Consider the following 22198-nt stretch of genomic DNA (forward strand, 5'->3'; position numbering starts at 1 on the left):
GTGATCTCATATAAAAGAGGCAGTTGTGTCTGCACCAACATCCCTATCAATTCCTGAGAACTTTGATGGGCCCTTGCTTGGACTACATATTCACTCTTATCATGAGTGAGTTGAGGCTATACGATTAACTGGCCCAAGAGCATCAGAGGGAGTAGAAGAGACACACTTCCCAAAACAAAGTGTTTTAGGCAGCCAAATGGAAATAGAAGCCTATTGAATCACTGAAGTTTTTATATCCTTCAGTTTATGTTCACATATAATCAATAATTTAGACTAATTATAAATATTGTGCATATGCAAAGAAAACAGCCTATATACTGAAATTTTCCTCACTATATCATCAGCTTCTAGTTCATAAAACATTACTATTGAGAAAGCAGTGTTATAACAGAGCCTTATAGATTAGGTACTCTTAGACCCAATGCATGGCAAAGCTGTTTTATGTTAAAATTTTTATATGGTATTCAACTTGTATCTGAAACATACCGAGTTTGTATGTTTAATAATGGTTTTATAATTTACTGTATTTCAGAATGAGTTCAGAGTATGATAAAATATTTAATATATTACAACATCTCCATTCTCTAACTCAGGTCTAGGTAAACATTTTCTATAAAGGACGAGATAGTAAATATTTTAGGTTTGTGAGTCATAAGGATTCTATTGCAACTACCAACTCTGCTGTTGTTGGAGTACAAAAGGAGCCATAGATAATTCATGAATTAATGAGTGTGGCTGTGTTCCAATAAAACTTTATTTACAAAAACAGGTGGTGGAATTGATTTGGCCCATGTGCTGTACTTTGCCAACTTAGCTTGGTGAACACTCAGTATTTATCACACAGGGAATCTCAAAACTCAGAGAGGGAATCATGACCTGAATTGACAATGTTTTAATCACGAACAATTCTAACTTAAAGTAAGTCAATTTATTTCTCCTTCATTTTGAACTTCCTACTATTAATTGGAAGATTGTCAAAATTAAGTAGAAAAAATTGTATCAAGTACACTGAGATTCTTCCTATAAAGTATTTAAAACAATGACTAACATTTTATTGTAATTTGTATTTACCTAGTACTCTCATAATAAACTGCATCATTGGTTCCTCAGAACAACCCTATGTGATGCTGCCTTTTTACCCTAAGTCCTTCCCACCCATTCCCCTCTCTCAGCAAGGCATAGACCCTTTCCATTTTAAGGAATTTACTTATAATCACTCTGGGAACATAAACAAGTAATGACAAAAAACACAAAAGTAAACCTTTTTCTGACCTCCTATGCTAAAAGGTCCTAAGTATTTGCTGATACATTTGCATTCCTATCTTTTCTTCTAAGTAGAAGAAATTATGATGTACTCCCAGATCTTAGACAAAGGCAATCTAACTCCTCCAAATATTTCTAAAATGCATAAGTACATCTATATAACAATATTACAAATATCTCTGCATTAGAAAAAGCATCCAAAACAATTATTTAATTACTCGATACTAAAGAATTGATTGATAGGTATGTTTGTGTTCAATAAGCAATGATTAAGCACAGCATTGTATACAAATCACCTTTCCCTCCTCTGTCACAAATATCGTAATGCAAATAAATAATGAAAAATATAATCAAATACATTATAAATGAAAATAACACTTAGAAAACTAAAATAAGCAAAAAAAGCAAAAATGTCTACCTCATATCAAAAAAATTACCTGAGTGAACTTTGGTGGCAAGAGGAAGAAAATGGAAGACTGCTGTTTAGCAATAGATGAGGGAGTAAGGGTAAGGTGGTGAAGGAGTGAGTGAAGAGATCTAGATTTTTTAACATTTCATGGTTTCTAAGGATTGCACTGAAAAGGCTGTTCTTTGCAAGAATGTGTGCACTTAAGCCTACAGTTTTAACACATTGTGGTTTATTATGGGCTTTGCAATTGGATAGATCTAGGTCTGAATCTTTGTTTGGTCACTTACTAGCTGCAGCTATCAGGGCAAGTTATTTAAACTCCCTTCAGTTTCCTCATTATAATATGGGAAGAGTCACACTTACGTTAATTAGGGGGTATTGTGAGGATTTAATTATACAACAAATGTTATTGCACAGGACAAAATAGGTGTTTTATAAATACAGTTTCCTTCCCCAATGACCCACCTATTTTTAAGCATCCAGTTACCGTCTAAAAAGAGTCAATTTTGGAAGAGCTTACCAAACGTCTAGTTCTACCATACTATAGATTCTGGTTCAAAGAAGATGTCATATAACCTAGAGGTTACTAAACCAAAGTTTTGGTCTCATTTTAATCTATAACATAAAATAAATCAATAACAATTAAGCAAAAATAAATTTAAAAATCTGAAAGTTTGAGTTCTCATATATAACACAGAGGTAATAAAATCCTTCCTGGTTATACTATATGTAAACTGACCATATAATTTTTCATCAAGCTGGGATACTTTGGAGAGTTAAAGTGAGCACTATTTATAGACCAGGGCATTGGGCTATGGTCATTGTTACTAGAAGGTTATGTTAAAACCAAATGAGAGGATGTATATCAAATTGCAAAGCACTATACCACCTGCCTAAGGGATGACAGATTTTATGCTAAATTGATTTTTAAAAAGCCCAGTTTTGCTTTCACCAACCTGATCTTACATTTTTTTCCAGTATCCAACTTCTGTTAGATTTAAAAGTATTTAGAACTAGGGGATTATGGATGAAAGTGTCTTAATGTCTGTGAACCTAGATGATGTCAGCATGGGTATCTAAGCAGAACTCATGGAAAAAGTCAGAAAATCAAAGCTACTTTTAGTAATAAGTGATCATGTGCAAGGTGATGGTATATTGCTCTTGAAACAGGTTTATATTTCAATTACCAATTTTAAAATGTCCAAGCAGATGCAGTTCTAAATGCAATTTTCTTCTTGTAATACCTTTTCTAGATGTTTTTCAGTTTTACACTCAATTTTTCAGTTTGTAACATCAATGAATCAGTAAAAAGCAAGACACTTCAAGTACTATTCATTTGAAAATGGAATTTGAAAAAAATCATCTTCAAATTCTTTGAGAATCCAGGCTGGACAATGGTTATAGACCTCCTGCCCTGTGCAGCTTGCTGTGAGAATGTGACATTGTACCACCTCACCCTGAGTCAACAGTCAGCCGTTGGCCTTCATTATAAGCAAAACGGCTGTTTGAAGAGTGGCACCACGGAGAGGAAAGTTATAACTTGATAGAGCTGAGGAGGGATCCAGACTGAACAGATTTCAACAAAAGTTATGCAGAAAGATAACTCGCTAGAAGCACAGTTGTTCATGAAATTATGGCCGGGAAGAGACAGCATTCTCTCAGGCTATTGCAGTAGTTACAGGCAATTTTCAAAGAAATTGTATTACTAGTGATTTTCAAAGAAATGGCAGTAAAAAATAGCTTCCTGTTTCTATTTAGCAACTGGTACATAGCTGAAAGAGAAGCATCAATGGAGCACGAACCAGATACACCCCCTGTGATTCTGTGTCTGCAGGTAGAGCTTCCAATAATTGGCCATTCATTTTTTTCAAGTCAACAATTATTTTGTCCACTTCATAAATAACATGGTTCTAGGCACTAGGGATATATGGATGAAGGAAACAGACAAAATTTTCTCTCTTAATGGCATTGACACTCTATTGGAGGAGAACAGATCTATCAAGCTTTTTAAATGATTTTGAAGGACTCTAACATTTGAGTACTAAGACTGTCTAATGCAAAAACATAAAGACTCAAGTATAATAAAAATCCACCTATTTACTTACTTAGCAAATATTTTCTGAGTGTTCTCAACTGTGTAACTTTAGGATCTAAGGAGGTGGATCCTTGGATCCCATGACATTCACACAAATATCCCATTTGGTTGTTGATTCATTTGATACAGTTATTGAGGCTCACAATATGCAAGTGTTCAGAGTCTAGAGAGAGACAGAAAGACCAATAGATGGATGTCATGCAATATAATAGAGGTACATGGACTATGTGCTCTAGAAGCACAAGGCTGATGTCACTAACTCTGCCTGGGCTTTTGGGGTATTTCTCACAAAAGATATGACACTTGGATTAGGACTTAAAGGATGAGTTAGACTTTGCCAGATAGGGGAAAAGGAAAGGGTGTTACCGCAGATATAACAGCAGGTACAGGTGCACAAATGAAAAGAGTAGAATTTTACCCATATTATAATATGGTTATGCAAAGGCCTTCTAGCTTCTTTATTTTTTATAACAAGCTGACGACCATTCTCACTGGACAGTGGAGGAGCTGCCAAAAAATACTGGCAATCAACAGAACCAGTGTCCTCTAAATAGATTTTTTTTTTTTTTTTTTTTTTTAATTTGAAGTAGCATCTAATGGTTAAATAATCAACAGTTCCGGACTTCCCTGGTGGCGCAGTGGTTGAGAATCTGCCTGCCAACGCAGGGGACACGGGTTCAAGCCCTGGTCTGGGAAGATCCCACATGCCGCGGAGCAACTGGGCCCGTGAGCCACAACTACTGAGCCTGAGCGTCTGGAGCCTCTGCTCTGCAACAAGAGAGGCCGCGATAGTGAGAGGCCCGCGCACCGCGATGAAGAGTGGCCCCCACTCGCCGCAACTGGAGAAAGCCCTCGCACAGAAACGAAGACCCAACACAGCCAAAAATAAAAATAATAAATAATCAACAGTTCCAAGTTCAGCTCCATGTCAGAGCCATTTTTTCCTTCCCTACCCCTTCTCAAGCCAATGGCTGAGTATAGGAGAAGCTTATGGACTGAATGGCATTTGGGGAGAAGTACTTAGGTGGTCTTTGTACTGGTTTCTGCCTCAGGGCAGATTCTCATTCACTGCTGCTATCAACTGAGGTATCAGATGGGTAGGACCACAACTTTGCCTCCTCTGTGGCACGATCTCTTAGCCTTATCAGACCCAGTTGTCCTCCTTGCTAATTTTTTTCTCACTGGCAGTATGGATACCCCTTGAATTTTGGCTTTCACTGTTCTTTATCGCTGAACTAAGCAGCTTACCCTAAAGCCCTCAGCTAACATGGTGCCATTTAGCCCTTCTACAAAGAAGCTCTAATATTCAATAACTATACCCCATTGGGGAACTTAAATGTTACATGTCTCCATTTTCTTCTTTGATAAACGGGGTTCTTCTTCAATGTGTGGCTGCATAGATTAAATGAGTTAATAAATACAATGTGCTAAGAAAGATGCCAGTCATATTTACAGGCAGTGTGTGTTTACTATTGTAATTAGTTCTTCATTCCCCCTTGAGGTATGCAGGAACTTCTGGGTCCTTTCTCTATTGTGAGCATGGCACCTGGAGCCAGGAGCACTGCTTCAGGTCACCTATGGAGCTGCATCTTTTGCTACAGCTACCGCCTCTACCATGTTGGCATGCGATCACCCTGCATGGCAGTCTCCTTATGCTTTTGACTTTTTCTTCAACTTAAAGAAACCCCTCTTTCTTCTTGGGATTTTGCCTCAGAGAAGTGAAGAAAGGACACATTGCAGATTTGAGTACCTTTGTCTTTTCTTCCCAGACCCTGGGCCAGAAGGCATAGACTATTTTTCCTTTTCATCTTGGAGAGGAATTTCCCTTTATGTTTGAGATTTCCAGAACTGGCTCTTGATGTTAATATGAGCTAAAATATTTTTTAAAGAATTTTTTCATTCCAAAGCTTGCCTTTCAGAACCACTGTTTTACCATGGACTCCCCAAATTTGATTTTGAGTGTCAAAGGCTCAAACATGAATCCCTTCTCTTTATCTTCTTGATATAAAAATTCTAGTCCCCTCTAAGACAAATAATGCCTCTTGAAAAATAGTAAGAAAATAACACATAATGAAGTGTAAACGAGGAAAAGCACATGCACAAATTTCAAAATTATTCTCATTTTATTCATAAGTATTAAAAGGTTTAGTGTATTCAAAAAGCAGGAAATAGTGATTAAGTTGGTGTTATAAGTGTAGGATTGATGTGTGTGTGTGTGTGTGTGTGTGTGTGTTTTGGGGGAGGTAGGGCAAAAGTTGAAAGGTGGGTAAGAAGGCTAACAAGTGAAGTGCAAGAAACCAGTTTCAATCAGGTTGAAAAGAGCATCATATGCCAGGCTAAGTAATTTTTGCTTTTCATTTAGCTGAAATAACAACACTGTATTAAGCGGTGTTAATATTTGTATGTCCATTTCATGTGTTAGAAAATGAAAGCTCTGTGCTATTAAGCTATTCTCTTATGTTATCATCACTGTAATTATCAGAGCTGGGATAAAAATTCAGTTTTCCTGATTTATAATCTATCATATTACCTGTTTTGTTTTGTTTTTAACTTCAAGTGACTTCGATGGACAAGTTATAAACTGACATTTTCACTTTTGAGATAAATGAGATAAATCCGAGAGAACAATTATGTAAATCAAAAACATTTCATTGTTTCTGAAATTCCTGTGCCTCTTGCAAAACAGAATCCCAAGGCTGTGTTCAATAAGATCCTCTGATATATTTATTGCCTACCTATTATTCATGGTCCTATGTGCTTTCACAGTTAGTAAAGACTCAGTAATTCTAACTATGAGGATATCAAATTGTACTTTTGTACAGTCCAGATCATGTTATTTATTTTTTTATTTTTGCCATACAATTTTCTGAAAACGATGGTATAATTTCAAAAGTGTCTAGCGGATTAATGGCAAATCTTTTGTAGAGCTCTCCATAAACATGTTCTTTTATACCACTGTGTCACTTAACCAAGGCCTAAGAGATACAACAAGCTACTCCAACCACATTTTCTGAAACTAATATGAGTCTGTCTGAAATGTCACTTAGAATCATCTTTAGAAAAGCCTACCTGCTAATAAGGCAGGGGATAAAATACAGTTTTGCACTTAAATGATTATTTTTGACTATGTAAGCAACCAGTAATATCAATTCATGACAGAAAGTCAATTCTTTATATAAATAATTTAGCTGCTCTTTTCATTGAGAGTGCAAATACTTCATTCATTTGAATAAATATTTATTGAATATCTATTGTTTTTCCACTGAGGATGTACAGATGAATGAGGGAGACACAGTCTCTGGCCCCCTGGAGCTTACAATTGTACAAAGGTTAAAAGGAAAAAAACAGTGTCTATGAGAATTTCTAATGAATAAACCTTAACTAATACAAGGTGTCATGGAAGCCTTCCACAGAGACATTATCTTTAAACAAAGATGTGAAAGCTAAGTAGAATTTGTCCAGGTAACTAGTTAAAGAAAGATATTCCCAGGAAGAAGAAATAGCATATGCCAAGGCTCTGGCTGGGGATAAGGGGAGTTTAGGGAATTCAAGGAATGAAAAACTCTGTGGAAGAAGCATAATGAGGAGGGAGACAGGGCCAGATCATGAAGGAATTCATAGGTCAAGTAAAGTATTTTAAACCTTAAGAGAAGGGGAAAGTCACTAAAAAATTTAAGTGAAGCAGTATCATGGTTGATTTTTATTTTTAAAAGATTACTTCAGATCAGAGCCATGTTGCATATAACTCAGGAGGCACCATGCATGTTCACCATTCACCATTCATAGGGGGTTCTGCTCCAGATACTATGTTCTGCTCCAGAATGGAGCAGAGGTGATGAGAGTGAAAATAGGACTATCAGGGAAGAGAATGCATTGGTCCAGGCAAGAGATGACAGTGGCTTAGATTTAGGTGGAAGAAAAGTAGTGAAGAGAAGTGGAAGTATTTGCAACATATTAAGGAGATAGAATTCATGATACATAATGTGTGATTATGCGAGCTGATATAGAGAAAATAATCAAGAATGATTCATTGCTTCCTGGTTCATTGGCTGTGGGTATGATTTCGGGGTATAGGGAGCATAGGAGGTAGAGGGAATCATAACTTCTTTTGGGGGCATGGTAGTTTTGAAGGACCCATGAAACATATGGGTGGAGATTTAGACTGAAATGTTTGGTATTTTGTTCTGGAGCTCAGAAGATAATTTTGAGCTAGAGACATAAAGTTGAGAATAATCACTACAGAGATGGAATTGAAGTCACCCAAGTGGCAAAAATCAATAAGTTAAAGCAGGTAGAAAGAGAACAGAGGGACTGGGGTAAAACCATCAGGACTCCTACAGTTAAAAGTCTAATAGAAGAAAAGTAGACAGGGAGGTGGAAGCAAAGCCAGGAGAGGGGCACGGAGTCAAAGGAATAGAGTCTTCTAAAGCAGAATGAGTGTTCAGCTATGCCTAAGGCTGCTGAGAAGACAGGAGTGTCCATTACATCCTGTGACATAGAGGGCCTTATCCACAGGTGTGCCTAGGGCAGCAGTCATATTGGATTGAACTGAGGAGTGAATGGGGGATGAGGACATAGGGAGGCCAAGAAACTTGACTGTGAAGTGAGCATGACAGAAACAAACTGGGGAACAATATGGAGTCCGAAGATTTCTAAGTGGCTGGGAAGTATCTAGTACAGAAGGAGGTTTTGAGTATACATGAGTAGCAAAAGATCACCCAGGAGAGTAAGAAATAGAGAGGGAAGAGGATTCCAAGCACAAGAATTGGGCTTTGGGAAGAAGGAGGTATAATTCCTCCACTGGGTTAGGTGGAGAGGAATAAAGGAGGTATATTTAGCTGGAAGAAGTTGTACTGGGGGTGGTTGTGGGACCACTGGCTTCTGTTTTCTCTGCAAAGTATAGGCTAAAGAGTTAAATCACACATGCAAAAAAAAAATTAGTGTAAAAGCTCTAAAGAGAGCAAAGAATTGTTTAAATGTCTTGAGTGGAGATTGGAGATAAGTGACAAGAGAAACACTGCATGGCCAGGTAATGTTCAGGGCCCAGTTTAAATTGGGAATCAAGGACCAACATAGCCAGTACCTTAAACAGAAGTGCAAAACCCCAAAATCCTGAAGAGTCAAAAAAAATTATTTTACTGAGCATCAAATACATAGGGCCTGGTGCATGTCTGTAGTAGGAGGAGATGTGTATTACATGTGTCTGTGTGTGTATGTGTATGCACATGTGTGTGTATGTGTGTGTGTGTATATATATATATATATATATATATATATATATATATATATATATATATAAATTGAGTTAGGGTTATACTTTCCATATATGTGCATATGCAGGAAGTATAACCCTAACACAATTTTGATCCAGATAACCTTAGACTTCCAAATTGGAACAGTGATACTGATTAGCCAATTATAAATTGTATCACATGAGAATGATCAGTAATTGCATCCTATCAGGGTCTAGAAACCAGGATTCAGGATAAATGGAAGCATTCTGGGATTCCCACAACACCATAATTGTTTCTTAAATAATTTCAAATGGCCATTGCAAGATAGAATTATTATTTTAAGGCCAAGGAACTCAAGTTTGTCATATTTTTTGTAATTTTGAGGAAAATTAATACTGCAAAGTCTCTCAGAAGTTACCATTTGGTAATGTGGTGAGTTAAGCCATGTCTCACCTCACAGCCAAGAGGAGATAAACCTTACTCTGTGAGTCAACAGGCTATCATCCAAGAAATAAGAATGAAGCAGATGAAGATGATGATCCTCCCTAAATCCAAATTCACTGTAATTATTTATTCCTTCCTCTGAATTTATTCAGTATATTATTTTTAACTCTGTTTAGGATATATATTAATCTTCCCTGTACGGTAATTGATTATTTATATGTCTTAGTCCTCTGCTACATTTTTCCTGGACTTGAATGACAATGTGTTGAATGAATATTTCCGCATGGTTTTGAAGAGTGCCTTATTCAATAATAAACCTTAATAATTCATTCAACAATTATTTCTCATTGCCTTCCGTATGCCAGATATTGCACCACACAGACAACACAGTAGGGAAACAAAACAGATATGTTTCCTGTTCTCATAGAATTCACAGTCTAGTGGGGAAAATAGTCAATAAATAAACAGATGCAGAACTGAATACATAATTGAAAATTTAGATGAGTTGCTGAGCAAAAGAACAGCATGATATGAGAGAAAGTGAATTAATTTTATATTAAGTGAAAACTTTGAGAAAGTCACAGATAAACCAGGCTTTCTCAACCCCAGCATTATTGACATTTTAGAATGGACGATTCTTTGTTGTAGAGAGCTGTCCTGTATGTTGTAGAATGTTTGGCAGTTTCCTGACCTCTACCTACTAGATGCCAGCAGCACTATCCCAGTTGTAACAACCAAAAATGTCTCAAGATATTGCCAAATCACCCCTGACAGAGAACCACTAATTTAAATTGAGACCAAATGTATAAGTAAGAATATAGCAGGAGGAAAAAAGGTCAGAAGAGCATTATTCTAGGAAGAGGAAACATCATGAGAAGTCCATGGGGGTAGAAAAGAGCTCTGAGCATTTAAATAACTACAGGAGGCTGGCATGGCAGGAGTATTTTGAATGAGGGAAAGATTGGTGCAAGCAGGGTGGGAAAAGAAGGCAGAGGACAGGTTTTTAAAAGGGTCTTTATAAGTACTGTAGAGGAGTTCAGAATGGGAAGCTACAGGAGAGTTTTCAGTAGGATAGTGGCAAGATCAAAAGATTTAATTCATATTTTAAACTCTCTCTCTCTCTCTCTCTGTTTGCTCTGATAAGAATAAATGAGACTGAGAGTGGAAATGAGGAGGCCAGCTAAGGTCTACTGCCATTTTCCAGGATGATGGCTTGGGTTACAGAGGAGGATGAAGAGATGGTAAGGAGTAGACACAGCAAAGCTATATTTTGGAAGAAGAAACAGCAGGACTTACTGTATACATGACTGTTCAGTGAAAGGAGGAATGAAAGGAAGGAGAATTATTTGAGACCTCCATTGATTTGTAAATGTATATATTGGATTTGTGTTACTTGTCCAAAATGATAAAATTTGGGGTTGGTCTTAGTCCTACGCCTTTAAGATATTAAAATTTAAAAATTCAAACTTCTTTCATATAATAGCTTTACAAATATCCTCTAGCTCACTACATATTCCACACCTGATCTTCTCTACAGGCTAAAATACGAAGGACTTTCAATAGCTCAGTTCATGGCATTGTTTGCTATTCTCTTAACCTACTCTTGTATGTCTATTAAATTGTAGCCTCTAAAACAGAAAGATTTACTCTAGTATTGCTCTCAAAAAAGTATAAAGGGGAGTGAAAATATTTCTGATAGACATATTACACTACTCATTAATCTTGAAGTTTCATTAATGAATATTCCTGTCATTCAAACATGCTGCTAAGCCATATCTTTCTCATTCTATACATTTGAAATTGGAGTTATGCCTTTAAATGTAAGATTTCATGCTTAATGTCTTTATGGCATGTTGTATCTGTCAGAGTTCAATAATCAAAAGAAACTACTCTCTGCACTCCATGTATAAATTGTTATAATAAAGGGAATTATAGCTTTACATGGACTTGGTAGGAGAGAGGAGTAAAGGTCGGCAAAGTCACCACTAACAAGCTAGCCTACAACCTGCCCTCTGAAAAGGCAGAGAAAAGATATCATTATGTCCACCTAATTATTTTGAGCTCCCTTTGAACTGGATGACTCATGAGCATGCACATAAAACACAAATATCTTCACACTCTGATCATTCTGAAAAGTCCACTCATATATTAGCTACAGTATCTATCTATCCATCCATCCATCCATCCATCTCTCTATCAATCTATCTATCATGTATCTATCTATCTCTCTATCATTTATCTAAACTTTCAACTCTTGCTCCTTCTAAACCATATCCTAAAAGTCAATGTAAAATCACACTTACTGCAATTTCCCTTTCCCATACTCCTTTAGGCCAACTGTGGGATGTGGTAAGGCTGCAAATATTAATTTTCAGGTAGTGCTACCATACTGTATGGATTCTGTAAATCAGGCTTCAATTTCTTTTCTTCTATATATTATAAACCCTATACTATGTTTTTATTTGTTCTTGTTTAAGCAATCAGTAGTATTTTAAACAGTTTTTTTAATGAAAAAAATATTATATTTACCCACACAGTCACACTTACTATGCTTTTTTGGACCTTTTTGTAGATTCATATTTTCATCTGGTATTATTTTCCATCTGACTGAAAAACTTCCTTTGACTTTTCTCATAGTGTGGGTCTACTCGTGATGAATTCTTTTGCTTTTGTGTGTCTGCAAACATCTTATTTTACTTTTGTTTTGGAAAGATGTATTTGCTGGGTATAGAATCCTTGGTCAACAGGTTTTTTCCTTTCATTACTTTAAAGATGTTGCTTCACTATATTCAAGCTTGTATTGTTTCTGATGTGAATTCATGATGTGCCTTGTGATTTCTTAAGCCTCTTAGATCTGTTGATTTATAATTTGCATCAGATTTGGAAAATTGTTGACCATTATTTCTTCAAATATTTTTTCTCTCTTCCTTTCTCTTGATTATTCTTTAAACACTTGTTATTTGTATATTAGGCTGCTTGAAGTTGCCCAACAGCTTACAGATGTTCTGATCATTTGGTTTTGAATTTTTACTTTTTTTTTTCTCTCTGCATGTTTCATTTTAGATAGTTTCTATTGTTATGTCTTCAAGTTCATTTATCAGTCCTTTAAAAATGTCTAATCAGCCTTTAAACTCACGTAGAATATTCTTCATCTCAGTCATTGTAGTTTTCATCTCTGGAAGTTTGATTTGGATCTTTGTACATATTCCCTGTCTCTATTTAACATGTTCTTTTAGCTTTCTGACATATGGAACATAGTTACAATAACTGTTTTAATAACTCTGCTATATCTAAAATCTATGTCTGTTCTAGGTTGGTTTCAATTGATTGATGTTTCTCCTCATTATGGATTGTATTTTCCTGCTTTGGGGAATGCCTGGTAGTTTTTGACTGGATGCCAAACATTACACATTTTACCTTGTTGGATGCTGAATGTATTTCTATTTCTATTCTTGAGCTTTGATCTGGACTCTAGTTATTTGGAAATAGTTTGGTTACTTTAAATTTTTCTTTTAAGATTTGCTAGATGGAATCCAGCTTAGTCTAGAGCTAATTATTCTCAATTACTGAAGCAAGATCATTCTGAGTACTCTATCCAGCGTCCTGTGACTTAACGAGTTTCTCCAGTCTGGTTAACAAGGAAAGACACCATTCCTGGATGCAGTGGTCTCTGGGTACTGTCTCCTCTAATCCTTTTTGGTAGTTCATTCTTAGCCTCGGGAAGAGTCTATATTTACCACTAATCTTCTAAATACTATCCAAATCTCTCTCTCTATTCAGCTTTCTCCTCTCTAATACTTTGTCCATGAACTCTAACCACCTTGGTCTCTGCAGATTCTGAGCTTCTTCTCCTTAACCAGTGAGACTGCTGGGCTCTACCTGGATTTCCTCTCCTCGAGCCACAGCTCGGTAACTTTCTCAGGGTGGCAGGCTGGGTTAATCATAGGGCTCACCTTGTTCATTTCTCATATCTCAGATGTTATTGTCCCTTATAGTCTTATCTCTAAAGTTTTGAAAATTACTGTTTATATTGTTGTGTAAAGTTTTTAGTTGTTTCAGGTGGGAAGGTAAATCTGTTCTCTGTTACTCCATCTTCATTGGAAGTAGAAGGGACTGTGCCTCTTTTTCACTAGCAGTGATTGCAGGATGTAGTAAATTGCCCTTCACTTTAGGAGAATGTCTTCTGTATAATTCATCTTCATCCAGTTCATCCACGCAAATACTGAAGAGTTCAGGATCAGGGGCAAAGCTTTGTAACTTATCAGTGAGAATACACTTTCAAAACTTACATAAACCCTTTACTCAAAGTTTTTCATTTTATAAATTTACTTAATTGTCATATTAGCCTATATATTTGCATCTAGCCATTTGTTTTTCATTAACTAACTGAATCTATGTTTAATTCTATTTTAAATGATTAATTGTAGGAAAAATAAATTCATTCTCCTGTGTGGTAGGCATTAATTCTGTTCTCTGAATATTTCAGGTCCTTGGCCTATGGTAGAATTGCACTTCCTGATCCACTTATGGGTAAGCAGCACCATATGATTATTTCTGGACTTTTAGTTGTGAGTAGAACTTTTACAAGTACTTGTAGGCCAAAAATTTAATTGCCAATACAAAGCCACTAGACTTCCCATTATCCTCTAGCTTTTAAGACAGTGGCTGCTCCATCAGCCAAAGTTCCCAAGTAAATTAAATGAACAGTCACTTCTACCATCTCATGATAAACAAGCAACATGAGTATAAAATAAACCTTTGTTATTTTAAACCACTGATATTTAGGGTGTGTGTGTGTGTGTGTGTGTGTGTGTGTGTGTGTGTGTGTATCTTGTACCGAAACAGTTTACAAAAAAATTATAACATTGTCATAAAAATTAAAGTTTTATTTGAGTAACAAATACAATCCCAGTTTTCTCCACTCTGCCCCTGGAACCCTTTAATAATAGTTATAACTTTTTGAGTCTTCCTCTTGGCATTTTTCCTACTTCTCTCTCAAGGTATAATGGCTAATTTGCCTACTCTCATAAAAAGTGTTTTAGATATGTCTCTGTTGATACACCAAGACCTAGTTCATTCCTTTTAACTATCATATAATATCCCGTTATAAGAATATACTACCTTTTTCTATTCTATTTTGATTACCATGTATATACATTTGTCTGTTATAAACATTTAGGCCATTTTCAATTTCATATCTCCATAGTAGCAGATCATCTATCTTTCTTTCTTCCTTTCTTTCTTTCTCTCTTTCTCCATTTCTTTCTTTCTTTCTCTCTCTCTCTTTCTTTCTTTCTTTCTTCCTTCCTTCCTTTCTTTCTTTGGCCACGTCAGGTCTTAGTTGTGGCATGCGGGATCTTCATTGAGGCATGCAAGCTCTTCGTTGTGGCACACACGCTTCTCTAGTTGCAGTGTGCAGGCTCTCTAGTTGTGGCGCACAGGCTTAGTAGTTGCAGTGCGCAGACTTAGTTGCCCTGTGGCATGTGGGATCTTAGTTCCCTGACCAGGGATCGAACCTGTGTCTCCAGCACTGGAAGGCGGATTCTTAACCCCTGGACCACCAGGGAAGTCCCCAGGTCATCTTTCTACATATCTCCTTGTATACACATGAAAACAGGACCTCTGGGTTGTAGGATGTACCCATTTTCAGCTTTAATAAATACTGTTAAACTCTCCTCCAATGTGACTAAATCACTTTATACTGCAACCATTTTTGTTAGGTTTATTCCTATGTTTATTGCTTTGGTTTATACAATAGTTAAGAACCTAATTTATTCCACATATAAAAAAACCCATTTGAATGGTGATTATCATCTGGCATTGTTAAGGACTTTGGCAATATAAAGATAAAGGGCACAATTAAGGAGCCATCACTACACGAACAGCGTCATCTTGATTCTTTGCATTATGATTTATTAGATAAAATTGGGCTAATATTTTCTTTAATTGTAGTCACGCATGAAAATAAGCTTTCAAATATGGTACACTTATCTATAACCTATTTTCTCCATCTTCAAACTGAGTAACAACTTATATAAAATTAGCCACTTAAATGAAGACGTTTTTTAAAATATTTTATATAAGCTTATATTTCACTATGGTTTTATCAGATAATGGTCTTGATAAATGCTAGGAAGAGTTTACTTTTACTGAAAATGAAGACTGGGAATATTCTAAGTTACTTTCATACACATGAAAACGTACAACACTATCTGAAGATGGACTTAGATTATTTAAAAGGTATATTGTAAACCTTAGGGTTTATATTTGAAAAGCACTTTAAAAGTTTTAAAATGAAGCAAGATTGATAAGTCAATAGATGAGAATCACAAAAGATGCTCAAATGAAATGAGAGAAATCAGAAGAAGAAGAAACAAAGACAAATGTAACAAAGAGAAAATAGCAAGACAGTAGATTCTAATCCAACTATCAATAATCACTTTAAACGTGAATAGTCTAAACACACTTTGTTAAAAGAGATTTTAAGACTGGATAAAAAAGCATTACCTGAGTCCATACCACCTACAAGAAAGTCAATTTAAATACAAAAAGTTATATAGATTAAAATAAAGGGATGGCACTGCTGTAGAAAATAGTTTGGCAGTTCCTCAAAAAGTTAAACACAGAATTACCATATGACCCAGAAATTCCACTCCTAGGTATATATCTAAGGCAACTGAAAACTTGTTCACCCAAAAACCTGTACACAAGACTTCATAAGAACATTATTCATAACAGTCTAAAAATTGAAACAATCTAAATGCCCATCAACTAATTAATGGATAAACAATATCTGATATAGCCATACAATGGAATATTAATCAGCCATAAAAAGCAATGAAGTACTGATATATGTTGCAAGTGGAAAACGTTGAAACATTTTGATAAATGAAAGAAGCAAGAAACAAAATGCCACTTAAAGTAGGTTAGTGGTTGCCAGGAGCTGGAGGGAGGGAGGAATTGGGATTAATTGCTGACAGACTTGGAAGTTATTTTGGGGTAATGGAAATATTCTGGAATCAGAAAATACTGATGGTAACACAACATTGTGAATATATTGAAAACCACTCTACTGGACACTTGAAAATGGTTAAGTTTATGTTGTGTGAAATTTATCTCAGTAAAAAACTTTAAAGGGATGCAGAAAGTTATACCATGCAAACACAAATCAAAGAAAGCTGAAGTAGCTTCATTAATTTTAGACCAGGCCAACATCAGAACAAGGAAAATATTCAGGAATAAAAAGGGACATTACATAATAACAGAGGGGTCAATTCTCCAAGAGGACATAACAATTCTAAACAAGTGTGCACCTAACAATAGAGTATCAAAATGCATGAGGCAAACACTGATAGAACTAAATGGAGAAATAGATAAATCTACCTTTATAGTTGGAGACTTCACCACTACAAACAAGCAGGCAAAAACTCAGGAAGGACAAATATATAGCCTTGAACAGCACTATTAACCAACTTGGAATAATTCACATTTATAGAACACTCTAAACACCAACATTAAAATGTACATTTTTCTCAAGTGAGCATTAAACAGTCACCAAGATAGACTATACATGGTTCATAAAATAAACCTTAACAAATATGAAAGAATATAAATCATGCAGTATGTTCTGATGCCATAAGGAAATGAACTAAATATCACTAACAAAACTAGAAAATGCTCAAATACTTGGAAAATATAAAATATATTTCTAAATAATCAATCAGTTAAAAAAAATCAAAGAAAATTGTAAAATATTTTGAACTTAATTATAATGCAAATACAACTTATCAAACATTGTGGGATACAGCTAAAGCAGTGCTGAGAGGGATAGCTACAGCATAAAATGAACATATTTTAAAAGAAGAAAGACCTACCAATCAATCAATGTCCTAGGTTTCCATCTTAAGAAACCAGAGAAAGAAGTGCAAATTAAACTTAGCACAAGCAGAAGAATGGAAATAATAAAAATGAGAGCAGAAATCAATTAAATTAAAAACAGGAAAACAATAGAGAAAAATCAATGAAACCAAAATCTGGTTATTTGCAAAGAACAATAAAAACTACCAAAGTTCTGCCTAGGCTAATCAAGAAAAAATGAGAAAGACAAAAATTACCAATATAAAAGATGAAAGAGGGGCTATCACTACTTATCTCGCAGACATTAAAATGATAAAGGAATATAAAGAACAATTCTATGACCATAAATTCAAAAATTTAGATGAAATGAAACAATTCTTTAAAAGATGTAAACTACCAAAATTCACTCAAGGAGAAATAGATAATCTGAATAGCCCTATATCTATTAAAGAAATTAAGTTATTACTTAAAAACTTTCAAAAATTGAGAAAGAAAAAATACCAAACCCAGATGGTTTCATTGGTGAATTTGTCCAAATATTTAAGGAAATCACAGTACCAGTTCTATACAATCTCTTTCAGAAAATAGAAAAGAAGGGAATATTTTCCAATTCATTTTATGAAGTCACAGTTACCCTAATATCAAAATCAGACTAAAAACATTACAACAAAAGAAAACTGAAGACTAATATCACTCATGATCATAGAAGCAAAGATCTCTAACAAAATATGTGAATTAAAACTCAGTGATATATAAACAGGATAATATATCTTGCCTAAATAGGGTTCATCCTAGGACTGCAATGCTAGTTTAACATTCATAAATCAATCAGTGTAATTTATCATATTAATAGACAGAAAAAGAAACATCACATAATTATATTAATCAGAGCAAAAAATTACTTGACAAACTTCAAAGTCCACTCATGATAAAAGCTCCCCCAAACTTGGAATAGAGTGCAACTTTTTTAACCTGATGAAGGATATATAAGGAGAACCTACAGCTAACATCATATTTAATGCCAAGAAACTAAATGCTTTACCTTCAATATCAGACCCAAGTCATGGATATCCTTTCTTACCACTCATATTCAGCATTGTATTAGAAGTCCTATCAAGTTCAGTAAGGTAAGTACATATTGCAAAGGAAGACATAAAACTCTCTTTGTTGGCAGATGATATGATTGTCTATGTGGAAAACCCCAAAGTCTATAAAAACCTCCTGGAACTAATAAGTGAGTTAAGCAAGCACTCAGGAAACAACGCCAGTATACAAAAGTCAGTTGATTTCTTATATACTAATACTAGTAGCTGGAATTTAAAATAGAAAGTAAACATTTACAATATCATCAAACATGAATTATGTATAAATCTAACAAAGAATATGCAGGATCTATTTGCAGAAGAACTATAAAATACTGGTGAAAGAAATAAAAAATATCAAAATAAATGCAGAATAAATGCTCATAGATTAGAAAAATCAATATGGTCAACATGTCAATTCTTCCCTATTTGATTTGATATGTAACATAATCCCAATAAAATCCAAGAAAGCTTTTCTGTTGACAGCAACCATTTCTAAAACTTATGTGGAAAGCAAAGATACTAGAATAATCTAAAAATCTCTGAAGAAAACAAAATTAAAAGACTCATTTACCCAATTTCAAGATTTCTATAAAGCAACAGTAATATAGACAGTGTGGTATTACTAAAAGTATATATACATAGATGAACAAAACAGATCAACAACATAAATAGACCCCAAAAATATAGCCAAATGACTTTTGACAAAGGTGCCAGGGAATTCAATGGAGAAAGTGTAGTCTTTTCAACAAATGGTAATAAAACAATTGGAAGAGCGTATGCACTTGGATAGGCTTTGACAGGCAGTTCTTTAGTCAAACACCAATCTAGATGTTACTGTGAAGGTAATTTTTAGATGTGATTAACATCTAAATCAGTGGACTCTGAACAAAGCAGATTACCCTCATCCAACAAGTTGAAGACCTGAAGAGAAGGAATTCTACCTCCAGACTGTCTTCCGACTTAAGGCTAACATCAGCGCTTCCCTAGGCCTCTAGTCTACCTGCTTTCCTTCCGGATTTCAGACTTATGCATGTGAGCCAATTACTTTAAATCAATCTCTTGAGAGAGAGAGATAGAGAGAAACAGACAGACAGACGGACATAAAGATATAGAGAGATATATACATCCTATTGGTTCCGTTCCTCTGGAGAACCCTGACTAATACAGTTCACTGTATAGTATCTGAAAAAGTAATTGGAAAGATAATTCCTTGCAATGGAACCCCAAGATTGCTGTTCATCTATGTTGCTGCCAAAACATGAAAGGTTCCCAGATGTGAACAAACTTTGAATCACCCTAGTTATTTTACTTATTTTCACTGATTCAACATATGTTCTCAGACTGCTACCAAAGCAAGCACAATTATTTTTTTCCGTTGAATTTTGGTGAAAGGTATGTCAATTTACTTCACTCGAAATTATTGGTTTTAGTCAAAAGCAGAAAGACTGGGTTGTTGGTTTAAATTTGATAAACACTATTACATCATATTCCTAGTGTTTCTGAATGAATTAGGGGTCAGACATATGCTCCTCAGGGAAAAAAAAGACATTTGCCAAAGGTAGAAAGAGTGTATTCTCAAAGAATATCCAGAAGAAGAAACAAATCTACCCTTATCAGAATGGATACCAAGATCTGCAGTCGTTAAACAGGTGCTAAACTTGTTATTTTGTACTCTAGGTCTCGCGCCAAAAATATTTTGTGGTGTTTTTAATTTATGCATTAAGAGTAATAATATCTAACATTCCCTCCTCACATCTGGCAAGAAACAGCTGCTGTAACAACAGATGACATTATCTTCAGCTGCTGAGTGAACACTGATTCCCAGGATGCAAATAAGAATACCTGAGGATTATCTACATACCCACACAATGGGTAATAAAACTGAAGGAAAGTAATGGTCATCTGTTTCCACAAGATAATCTTATTTGCCCCCAAATTCCAGAAAAACCACTCCACAAGCAAAACCTCAAAACCCTAACAAAGAAAGGTACCTTTCAATACTTCATGTGATTGCTTCCAAAAAGTCTTTAATCAAAATTAAGTGCTAAAGTTATGCAAGCTCAGAGAAACACTGTGGCTGAGTTACACCTGCAGTTTCTAGTCCCCCAGGTAACTAGAAGTTCTTGCCCCTTTATCACAGCTTCTGACTTCTCCAATGGAAAAGTACAGCACTTGGAGCTTGTTTGCTTTAGGAAAGAGTAAATGAGCCCAAATGCTGATCTATTTATAGCTTCATAAAAGCAAATATAGGGCAATTTCCCAAATCTAGGTGCTAACCTAAAATAACCTGAGGGATGAAATATACCCACATTCTTGCAGAGAAAATATCATCAGAGTAGTCAGACTTACTGGATAGTCAGTCATGCGATGCAGACACAGCTTTTTGGTCTTCTCATCATTTTCAACTGAAGATGTCCCAGGAGCCAGTCTGCGGTCAGAGATGGGTCAGCACTGGAGTACAAAAAGAAGTCTCTCCAACACATGGAACCCTAAGGAAGGATCAGTAAGATTCACCATAAGAGATCCAAATAAACAGAGAGGAAAATGGGGAAAGGATGCACACGGTTAATGGTGGTACCTCTACTGGATAACCCATCCAGGCTCATCATCCTCTAGCAGGAAGCCTTAGGGCCTCAGTCTCTTTATATACCCATATGGTAGTTCCTTTGATTACTAGGATATACACCCAAACCCCAGACTATTCTTTCTCCCAAGATCTAGCCATCCTAAGTGCCTCACTCATCTTAATTTCTTTCATTCCCCCAAAACGACCACTTCTCCATTCCTAAGCTGGGCTTACTTCCTAGCCTCGATTTTAGAATTCTGTTCTTTCTCTCCCATTTGTGTTGCTGAAAAGGGAGAGTTTAACCTTAAGTTTTGGAAGAAAGAGAGGTGGAAAAAGTCACTGAGATGGTTTGGTCTTCTCTAGGGAGCTTATTTTTTTCTTCCTCTCCTGAATACTCCAGATAGTTACTTTAAAAAAGAAAACATATTGTTAGATCCCTTATTATGCTCAAATAGTTTTTTATTTTGCTTTGTTTTTGTTTTGTCCTAGTGGGAAAGTATGTTATAAAGTTCACTTGTGTTGCATCTTCCTGATTTGGGGAATAATTTGTTTGTTTACATGCTTGCTTGTCTACTGAAATATGTGGGAAATGTACCATTCTATCACATGTAGATTAATTAAATATCCCTGTATGTGGTAAGAAACATAACTAAACAATGCAACTATTGAAATGTCAGGTTCTTTGAATATACAGAAATAATGTAGCATACCGATAATTCCTTTTCCATACTTTCACTGGACAACTGAATTCACAACAATAGCATTCTTTAAGACAATAATTTGACATCAGAAAATAAAATAACCAAGGTGATGACTGTAAATGTTAACTGGGTGATGATTAGTGATTCCTGGCTAGCAAACAAATTTCCTCATCAGTATAATTCTTCTTTAGTATGGAACATCTTTCAAGTTATTAGAATCTCTCGGTAAAATACAAATTGAGGAAAAAAAAAAAAAGAAATTGGCCTAGTTTAGCAACTGCTGTGTATCATCGTAGGCTAGACAGAGTCATTATTCCATATATATCAATTATTTAATGTTTTCCCTAAAAATAACACTTAAAAGCAGGGCAACTCAGTTCTGAGACTCAGATTATGCATTTTATACAGAATGATCACAATGACTGCCTACCTCAAAACTTATTTTGCGGATTAAATAATAACCATGAATGAAAAGAACTCCAAATCATGGGAAATATTATAGTGTTAAAAATTGTTCATATTATTTTTTTTTACTTTCTGCAGA

General features: G+C 35.4%; 1 protein-coding gene and 1 long non-coding RNA gene across 7 annotated transcripts in view; one reads left to right on the plus strand and one right to left on the minus strand.

The window, feature by feature from the left end:
- The window catches only part of GNGT1 (G protein subunit gamma transducin 1), a 303391-nt gene that overhangs the window by 163368 nt on the left and 117825 nt on the right, over positions 1–22198 (minus strand). For all 6 annotated transcript variants that reach the window (XM_082472185.1, XM_082472190.1, XM_082472189.1 and 3 more), the window contains exon 2: positions 20737–20876. The gene's annotated coding sequence lies outside the window, so the exon portion shown is untranslated. The remainder of the gene's footprint in view (positions 1–20736; positions 20877–22198) is intronic.
- LOC309665606 overlaps positions 4440–22198 on the plus strand; it is a 419674-nt gene continuing 401915 nt past the window's right edge. The window contains exon 1 of the long non-coding RNA XR_014266569.1: positions 4440–4586. This is a non-coding gene — a long non-coding RNA (uncharacterized lncRNA). The remainder of the gene's footprint in view (positions 4587–22198) is intronic.

Source organism: Balaenoptera physalus, assembly GCF_965194825.1.
Source record: "Balaenoptera physalus genome assembly, chromosome: 8".
Taxonomy (NCBI): Eukaryota; Metazoa; Chordata; class Mammalia; order Artiodactyla; family Balaenopteridae; genus Balaenoptera; species Balaenoptera physalus.